The sequence below is a fragment of the Amphiprion ocellaris genome, chromosome 18 (genome assembly GCF_022539595.1).
Source record: "Amphiprion ocellaris isolate individual 3 ecotype Okinawa chromosome 18, ASM2253959v1, whole genome shotgun sequence".
Lineage (NCBI taxonomy): Eukaryota > Metazoa > Chordata > Actinopteri > Pomacentridae > Amphiprion > Amphiprion ocellaris.
In genome coordinates, this window is record NC_072783.1 from 28,098,441 (window position 1) to 28,108,400 (window position 9,960).

Consider the following 9,960-nt stretch of genomic DNA (forward strand, 5'->3'; position numbering starts at 1 on the left):
ATTAGTTTCCCTTTATTATTTTCTGAACATTCTCTGTGTTCAGATGCTGTCTTGAGCACAAACAATTGAATTATAAATTAACTTTTGCAAATTTTGGCATCATCGTTGCTGTTGTATTATTCAAGTGTGACATCCCAATTTTACTCCATTAATTCCTGCTGTAATTCCATTAATCTAAAAAAAAAAAAGTAGTTCATTTGACACTGATGAAGGGTTAATCAGATGTCTCAGATTTACCCCAAAGTGGCGTAGATTTTTGTACAGAAGAAGTCGACAAACACAGTGAGATATTCTTTTGGTTCCTCGTGCATTGTTGCTTTAAAGTTAAGTAGGATTGTGGCATTATTTAAGGCTGCCATCTGCTTCTGTAGAACATGATTGATTCTTTTAAAGCAATGAAAGCAGAGTAGTGGAGGAGTTCAAGAAAATCATTCATCATTGGAGAACGTGGGTGGATGCATACTGTAATAATGATCCTTGAAAATTGGTGTGTGCATTATGCAAGTGAGAAACTAAAGAGGGATGTGAAATAAAGGGGTAAAACAAAACCAGGTGGGAGAATGAGGAAAATGTCTGCCACTTTTTTCGTTCGACTTACGTAAGCATCTGCAACGCTGGGTTCTGAGATCCAAAAAAAACCCCACAATGGCTCCTTACAAAATCCTAAATAACGTCATTCATGACAGCCTAAACTGCTTACGGCTCGTGGCAAAACATTTTTTTGAGGTACATTTCAAACTCCTCACATTCCCCAAATGACACCAAAATTATGCCATTTTTGAAATGCACTATTTTCACAATAACAATCTGCATTACCCTGAGGTTGGTTTCTCAATTTGATTTTCATAAATAACAGGAAATGACTGACCCATTTGCAGCAATGGGACATCTCTGTGCTCATTCACATTCCTGCCCATTTTTCATTAGCTGCTTTGCTAATGTGTATGATGAGTCTGACTGTATTGTTTACTGCCTTTGGAGTAGAGGTAATGTCCCACTCTGAAGATGCCTTTGAACTTGACAGGCTTTCGACAGTCATTTCCTCCAAGGAATTTACTGTGGTCCTTTAACTCCTCTCAAGCATTTGAAGATTCTTCAGAAACAAAAATCTGAGGATTTCCAGCAGAGAAATGTATTCAAATCATGAAATATTGGGTTTAATTGTGTAACACTTAGGCTTTTTTTTTTTTTTTTTAAAGGGAGTTAGTGGGAAGTTTCTGTGAGATTTGCTCTGAAAGATAAAAACTGCTCAAATAAGGAGCTAAAAAGGAAGTTTTCACATTCAACATGTAGAAATGTGAGCTTATTGTTTACTCATCTGTCATATTTTTCTCATCAAGTCAGCATGGGTACAATAACAATGTACCACATAGTGACATTCTGCACATATTCGCAAAACAAAACAAATAATCATCAACTCAAACATCTTTATAGTAGAACTTCAAAACAAGTGCCAATGTAGGCATTAAATAATGATTATCAGCAGTCTGGTTCTATGGATTAGGCAGCCACTAAGCTTTGTACTCTATAATGTCTTGTTCTTCCAATAAGTTGGTGAGGGTTAAGGCCCCTTAATACTACATCCTACGACCCAACCAGATGCCTATAATGCCCCATATTCCTGAGTGAGCAGCAGCAAATTCACTTCTACCGTCCAGAGGGAGCCATTAAGGTCACTGCCCCTGATGAATGCACACTGGTGTCAGTTAAAGTTCATCTTGTTGCTATGCCACCCATCCAGGTCCAAGAGAGTCGCCACTAGAAGTAGATGTCATTCTCCTTGGCCAAGTATGGTTTTTGTCTTAATGGACTGCTGAATCTGACAAATATTATCACAACTTTGTTTCTCCTGATATCTACTATAAGGCTCCAGGATGTGCACTAGGTTTTTAGTAAGTAATGAGTGACCTCTGGCCCTTTGCAACTGCCCTGTGACACCACTATCATCCTGTTTCTAAAAATTAAAATTAAAAAAGGCTGCTGGTGTCAGATTCCTTTGCTAGCCTTCCTTACTTCTTGGGTATAAATGATGGCAAATTCTGGGACTGCATTGATTGTCACCCTTGCTTAATATTAAAAACCAATGTCTTTTCCTACTGCTTCTGTCTGCATTTGAGTCTCCCCACGGAGCCACTATTCAGCAAGACTGATCAGCATATCTCCACATCTCCCCAGGATACGTCACCTCATGCACATCTAGGGAGAGACACATCATTCCCGTTGTCACTGTGATTGCTTTGTCTTTTTTTTTCCCAGCATAGCAAATGCCTAGGTTTGTGTTTGGCTTCTTGAAAATCACTCGGATACGTTCCCAGAACAAGCACAAGCAGTGTCCAGTGGCTCGAAAAACTGTTGTATAGCCACTATTCTCTCAAAAAAAAACCCAGAGGAATCATTTTATGATGTATCTTCTTCCTGTGATAGATCCTTCTGGATTCCTGCATATCAGTGGGGCCAGAAAAAGGCGAATGCAGGCTTCGACTGGCCCCAGTCCAGCTCTGTAAAATAGGATTATCGCTTAATGGGGTTCACCCGTTTCTACCAGTGGTTCACTGGGAAGCTTAGCGCTACTCCTGCTCCCATTAATGTACTTGGTAAGATCTCTATATCACCTCAGGCTATGAGAGTAATTAGTTAGTCCCAAGTTGCCGTGGATTTCCATTTCCGCTATTCCTTCATCAGCCAGAAAAATCCACAGTGGTCACTGTGGACAGTTTTGTCTGAGCTTGAAAGATCCACTACTGTAATACGTTCTCCAGGATGTCATTTCTCCATTGGCCCCTCAGTCCAACTCCATATTCTGGACTTTCTTTTCTTTTGTAAGTGCTGCTGTATTTTGCCCCATGGCCTTCAACACTCCGTTAAATGAGCATATGAGAGAGTTAATCAGGGGAAACCACATTGCGCTGCCTGGCTGCATCCAATTCCTCCACTTGGAAATCCAGGCTCTTGTGGGATCAATGCACTTGCGAGTATACTGCAGGTCCTGCTCACGAGGAAGTCTTCATTTGAATGTCAGATGGGTTACCTGTCAGAGCAGAACATAGAAGTGCTGCAGCAAAAGCACCTTGTTAAACATTATGTCCACTGCTGAAGAAGAGCCATAGACTTCCTGTTGAATGCCAAGTGAATGCCAATTTAATACCATCCACTTTACTTCTGCAACAATATAACACAGAACAAGTAAGAATGCTGGATCCAGAGAGCTGTCCAGGGTGCTGAATCTGGAAGTCAGGACACAGAACTATCAGAAATAACTCCTTACATTCTTCTCAGGAGTTTTAATGAGTAGCAAATGATCAAGAAAAGTCACTTCTAATGAATACCTCCATAAGACAATGCACAGCCTCAAGTACTATTTTTCTTAATTAGGCTAATTATATTACATGTTAATGATGCATGAATGTTTTCATAAAGTGATTAAAGACAACATCAACATCATCATGCCACCATAATAACAATAGTGTAGCTTAGGGCATCAAAGTTCTTAATAAATTCATGTTCGAAAGTTAGTCTGAAGTTATCTTATCACTGGAGTGCAGCAGGCGGACAATATTACAGATGTAGCAGTAGTAAAATCATCAGTCCCCGACCAGAAACGTCACAGAAAATTAGTCGTGTCTATTACAGAGTGTTGAGGCGGCTGAGTCAGAAGCTTGCAAATGGGATCAGCTGTTGTTGCCAAAAGCAGTGGACCTCCAAAAGTGCTGCCAGCATGCACATCGCATCGCTCCGTTACAAGACTTCTTCACTCTGAGAGGGGGTATGGGGTCAACTGTGATATGTTTTGCCCACATTAAAATTCAACTCCGTCTACACAGCAGCTATTTGGCTTTTGCCAGACTGAATGGATCTTTACTCAAGCTGTGCATGACAATGGGGATTCACAATGGTTCTCCTTTGTGTTTCATATTTTTCTGACCACGCATAAATGGTAACATTTTTGTTTTTTTGCGCAAAAGTTATAAAAACATATAGCTCGGCTCTCACTGAGCTCTTGAAGGGAATTTTCACAGTTTCATAATTTCCTAACCATTTATTATCTTTTCTTTCATATGGAAACACAAGGCCAAAACACTTGCTTTTTCATGCTAACCAGCTTTTAAACATTTACACACTTCCACTAGGTCTCAAATTTATGCTCAGCTTTGGCTGCACTGACAAAGAGTCAATGACAAAGTAGAATTAAATTATAGCCGAGAGAACAGCCTCTTGAGATCTTTTTTAAACCCAGTTCAAGTACAGTTACATGCATGTATCGTCCCACATCTGTGATGTTCATCAGTGTCCTTCACACATCATTTGTTTGCTTTTACGCCTTAAGCAGCCAATACTTGGACTCTCTTTGCTTGATTAGCCACCAGGTTCCCACCCACAAACGCTGAGGTGACCTCCGGTGACTTATTGATGAGAGCTCTATCTGCAACCATTTTGTGTCTTCCTCACAGGGAGGTTCTATCTCTGGGGAGCATAATCATAGGATGGTAAATCTGTGTTAAATTGTGAAACAACTACATTTCCTAGAGGTAGTATTAGCCTGTGTCTTCTGCTGTTTCTTCCTGCTGCCTTTATCTTACCCCATGGTTAATAGAAAGAGCTATTTCCAACACTACTTTTTTTCTTTTCTGATACCAAAAGGCTTTAAATCAAATGCTCCCCAATCTCCAGAGCCACCATCAAAAGAAAATGTTAATGTTAAAAAGTGACTCTTGCAGGGGTTTGTTAGAAATATGCTTATGTGTATGTAGCAACTGACTATGAAAAAAAATGGATTAGTGTTGAAAGTACACCATTAAAATCCTAAACACTATTAATTGAAGCTACAGAACAGCACCATACAAATATGTTCAGTTTCATCATCTGCCTGTGAGAATAATTTGGGAAACACTAACCTTTATGTTTTATTCAAACCCTTGTTTAATAAAACATGATATATAGTGTGAGTGTGATTAGATGGGATAATGCCGTGTGTGTGTGTGTGTGTGTGTGTGTGTGTGTGTGTGTGTGTGTGTGTGTGTGTGTGTGTGTGTGTGTGTGTGTGTGTGTTTGTGTGTGTGTATTTTATGGATTTTTTTTAATTGGCAGCAGAAAGTAGCCATCTGACCGATGTCACATACTGTGGACATAATGAGAAAAACACATGGATTGAAGAGCAACACAGCAGAGAGCCGCGTATAACCATTTTAATGCAGTGTGTAAAATGCTAAAATTGATCAGGCGTGGCTGAACTGTGGAAAATACCAAACAACATGGCACCGGAGACTCAAAGAGCTCGAAATTAGTAAAACATGTAGCCTTCCCGCTCATTAGCATGCAGCACTGGTCGCTCTCCAGACTCTGGTCAAAGTTATTCACCAACTCTCTGACATCATAAAGTATACGTTGTTGAACAGTCATTTCAAGTATTTTGAGCCGGGAAGTGACCACTTCATCTGACTGAAGAAATTAGTCATTTAAGCTACGCAGCATGGTAATCTGATTTGAACTGCCATTTAAAGCTCACCGACCACGCTGCAATGTACAAGTGACCAGAGCTATTTTTATCCCTCCCCTGATACAGTAATGGTCGTAGCAGAAGCGAGACATGGACCTTTCCTTGGGTTTAAAATGGACTGTGTTTTTTCATGACGACGCGGGTAAAAAAGCTGTCGTCTATACGCTGCTGAATGTAAATCTGGCTGAAATATGAAAAGCAGCACTTCAGAAGTTCTTTTCATCTGTTGCCACATTGCAATTTACGATTACCTTGTACCAAACAAGACTCCACAGCTATCCAGACGGCCTTGAGAGACTGCTTACATCAGCACAGTGGAGTTTTCAGCTAATGTTCACAGGCTCTCTAAAGCAATTCTAAGATGCTAATATTAAGCAGGTAGTAGGCTTAATGTGTTTACTGTCTTTGCTATTGTAGTGAAGTGGCAATCTAACGTTCACAAATTAGCACTGGAGGACAACAGTGGCTAATGGAAATGTCATTAATTTTAAAGGCATTTGGTCATTATGAATGAGACATTGATGAATGCAACAGAACAGTCACGTATTAGAAAGCACCTTCTGAACACCAAAAACTTCCAGCGAGATTAAAAGGCATATCGTCCTTTAGAAAAATTTTCCAAACTATGCCTGTTATCAAAACCAAACACTTAATTCTTCCTGAAATTGTGGTATTTCAACAAAATTGCTTTATTCAACATGTCGTATTTAAAAACTAAACTGTTTTCTCTGACCAGATTTTGTTTAAAAAAAAAAAAAAAAAAAAAGAGAGAGAAAATATTGTCCCCTTTAGCTCAACAGGAAAGCCATTGGTGACACAGCTGTGACCAACTGCTGGGATAAAATCAGGGACTTTTCAGCTTTAACTAGGCTGAACTGCAGGCTATGTTTACACAGAGCAGATGGGAGACACATGTGGAAAGAAATAAACATTTAAATAGGTAAATATCTACACCCAAAAGAAAAAAACAGAAACTGCTTGAGGTTAAGAAGATTTAAAGTGATATAATTACCACACAAACAAATGTAAAGTCACATTCTGCATCTTTTTTGGGAATTACACAGCAACACTGACAAAGAAAGAATTTTTTTTTTTCTAACAGAGAAATATTTCTTACAAACTCTTCAACCCCTTCGACTGCCAAAGACGCCCCTCACTGAGTAACACCCACGCAAAGAGGTTGTCCTTGTAATACTTTTGCATACATCTCCACACAGTGCAGCTATGTAACGCTGCTAGTGAAGGCGGTTGTTGATTCAAAGTGACATTTCACACATACAATCTCCAACCTGGTTCACAGTGTGTCTCAAGGGATGCGTTCCCCCAGTGTGCGTCACCTGTCCTCCTACATTAGATTCTGTCATGTCACTTGTGCTGCCGCGGCGACACGCGCCGTGGCAACAACCAGGGCAAAAATGAGCTTTTATGTTGACATGTTGAAAAGTCCTTTCATGTTAGAACTTTTCAGGTATTGAAGAAAGAAACTCCCTCTGAGAAACTTTCTAGGCGTGTCTGTGAAAATAAATCAGAATAAAGGAATAATGCTGAAGAGGATGACATACCGTGAATTCTGATCTTTTTGTGAATCGACTTCAGTTTTGCAATCCATTGAAATGGATTTTATTAGTCAAACTAGAGAGTTTCCTCCTTTGTTTTTAAACTTTCATCTCAGTCACAGTAATGCAACATCTTTGAATATATTTTGACAACTTTAGTCAACAGAAACAAGAATTTCTGTCTGGAAAATCACAATGGTAATTCACAGTGATATGAATAAAACTTTATATAATTAAGGCTGTATGTAATTGATGCAATATTGTTATTAATGTTTCAGATATAAATTTTCTGGAAATACAAAAGAGAGCTTATTGCTTGGAGCAGAACTGTCTGTTTTTTGTTCCTGAAATTCGAGATGGTCATGAACATTTGCCACATACAATCAGAACTGTTGTATGGATGAATAACAAAGTATAAATCGTACTGAAAAATCTTAGATGAATGAAAAATTCCATTAATATTTTGTACTAATTATAATACATCTTCATACTTTGCTGTTTATATATGATAATTTTATGCAACAATAATATTCTGCCCATTATTTTCTTGTCTGATCAACTGAAAAGGAAAAAAATGCCTATTTTTTTACTTCTAAAACCCCAAAGAAATTCCTTCACGTGTCTTTCTTTTTGTTTGACAAACACTTCCAAAACACACAAATTTTAAAAAAAGACAAATGTAGTAAATATTCTGACTCTGACCTGAGACCAACGAATGACTGGAGGGATCAATTATTGAAATGTGTGATGATTAATTAATCAGTCGGCCTTTCAGCTCTAAATTAATGTTCAATGCGTAACCTGTGCTGCACTGCGATGCATTATCAGACAAAACTGATGACAACAAACTACATTTCAGTCTGAAATTACTCCTTAAAACTCAAATGCACAAAGGTTTGATCATGTTTTACGTATGAACAGAGGAGCAGTGAGAGATTTAAAACTTAAACCACCACTGTAATCAGTCTAAGCTTAGACCATTAGAACCCCAGTGGTCCGATGCTAATTAGTTGATTGGCACATCCGTATATTACGTCTTCAGGACACTGACTGCATCACTTATATAACATACAGCCTCCATGTTTCTGTCGGACTAAGTGTTGCAATGTGCGATTACGCATGCTGTGATTCTCCTACATGTCTTGACAAACATCAGGCTGACGTAAAGGCACAGAGAGACTGAGACAAGTAAGATGTGAGTCACTCACTCGTTTGCTGCAGCTACAGTACATCTGAGGTTCTTTCGTTCAAACATTGCTCTCTGACAAAAGTGAAACACTGAGCAGAGTGGTAATAGATATTATGCTAGTTTGACTTTTTGTGCTCGCCATACCTGGATGATATAAAAGTGTAAGAGCAGCATCTAATGGCATGAAAGTTCACTCTTGACCTTTGAAACAGACAACTGACAAAAGTTATCCACCTTTTGAAAGCTTTCATCAGTATCACATCACGTCGTACTTCTTAGAGCATGGTGTTACTCAGTTGTCATGGTGATAGCATAGGTGTCACATGACTTAGAGAGCTAAAGGGCTAAAAGCTGAGCATATCTGAAAAACAAGACACATAGATTCATAATGCCCAGTATTACAAGTTGCAAATTTATCTCAGCAGGCTTTACAATGTGTGCAGCACAAAGCGCCGTCTGTGCTTAGATCCTCAATTCAGGTGAGGAAAAAACGCTTCAAAAAATGGTTCAGGGACTTGAAGATGAGCAACTGAGAAGGGATTCCTGCTCCAAAATGAGCTAAAGTTATTGTTTATACAAAAACAATGATAGATCAACACCATAAACAAACAAGACAACCAATTAGAGATTTAAATATATGAATATATTATGCAATAAGAATAATGTGAATGTCATCTGGCATCCATTTCAGGTGTTATAATACGATTTATTGTCATCATTGCACACTATTACCGTACAAAAAGGCCAGTAGAGACCTCTTCGATCTTGGAGTAGGCTCCATAGGCCTTTATCACCTCATTTAATGGTGCTCTGTTACTGTTTCATTTACTGATATTGAAGCTGTTTTGCACGAAAAGGAACAGAAGACCACATTGGAAAGCAGAGGCATTGATGATAGCCCAAGTCATTTTTCTGATTTATTGAGTGATTATTGATGAATTAAATGCACTACTTCAGCTCTGATGCAGTCTCCTCTCTTTGTCTGTCATCACTCTGTGGTCTCTGAAACGTATCTCAAGCCGAGACTATAAACAACTGAACAAGCTAGACAAACCAGGAAATTAGCTGCTCTCACAGTGGCTAAAGCTATGCTCATGGCAAAATTAGAAAGCAGCCACAGATTATCCTGAAACAGAGTCTGGAAAGCAGTAATTAATAATGCTTTAAGATCTGGACCTTAGTGGGAAATAAAGTGCTAGAACAGTGAAAGATGAAGAACAACAGATATAACCGCAGGAGACAAACTGATCAATGTCAGCTGATCCCACATAAATGGAATTTACATATTCAGTTATGGTATTGATGAAGAAGCCTAGTTATGATAATGTTCCCTGCTATCACATGCTGCTAAAACATTACATTTAATGTATATCAGTTCCAAATATCGGTTACCAGCCTAGTCTGATTGCCTATAAAGAGCATCAGTGTCTGCCCTGGCTTGTTTCTCTGTCTCTGTGTAGCCCTGTGATAGACTGGAGACCTTAGTCAGATGGGATAGGCTTCAGCCCCTCTGTGACTCTACATAGGATTAGGTGATGTATAGATAATGGATGGATGGATGGTATCCGCCCTGAAAAATCCGTATCAGTCGATCTCTAGTTTGAGTTCTGGCTCGGACAGTTACAGTCTTACTTTTTGACTCAAGTCTTATTTTGATATTTTGTTTTCACTCCCTACTTGGTATTTCAGTTGATGTTTGTTAGCCTTTGGCACCAAAAACC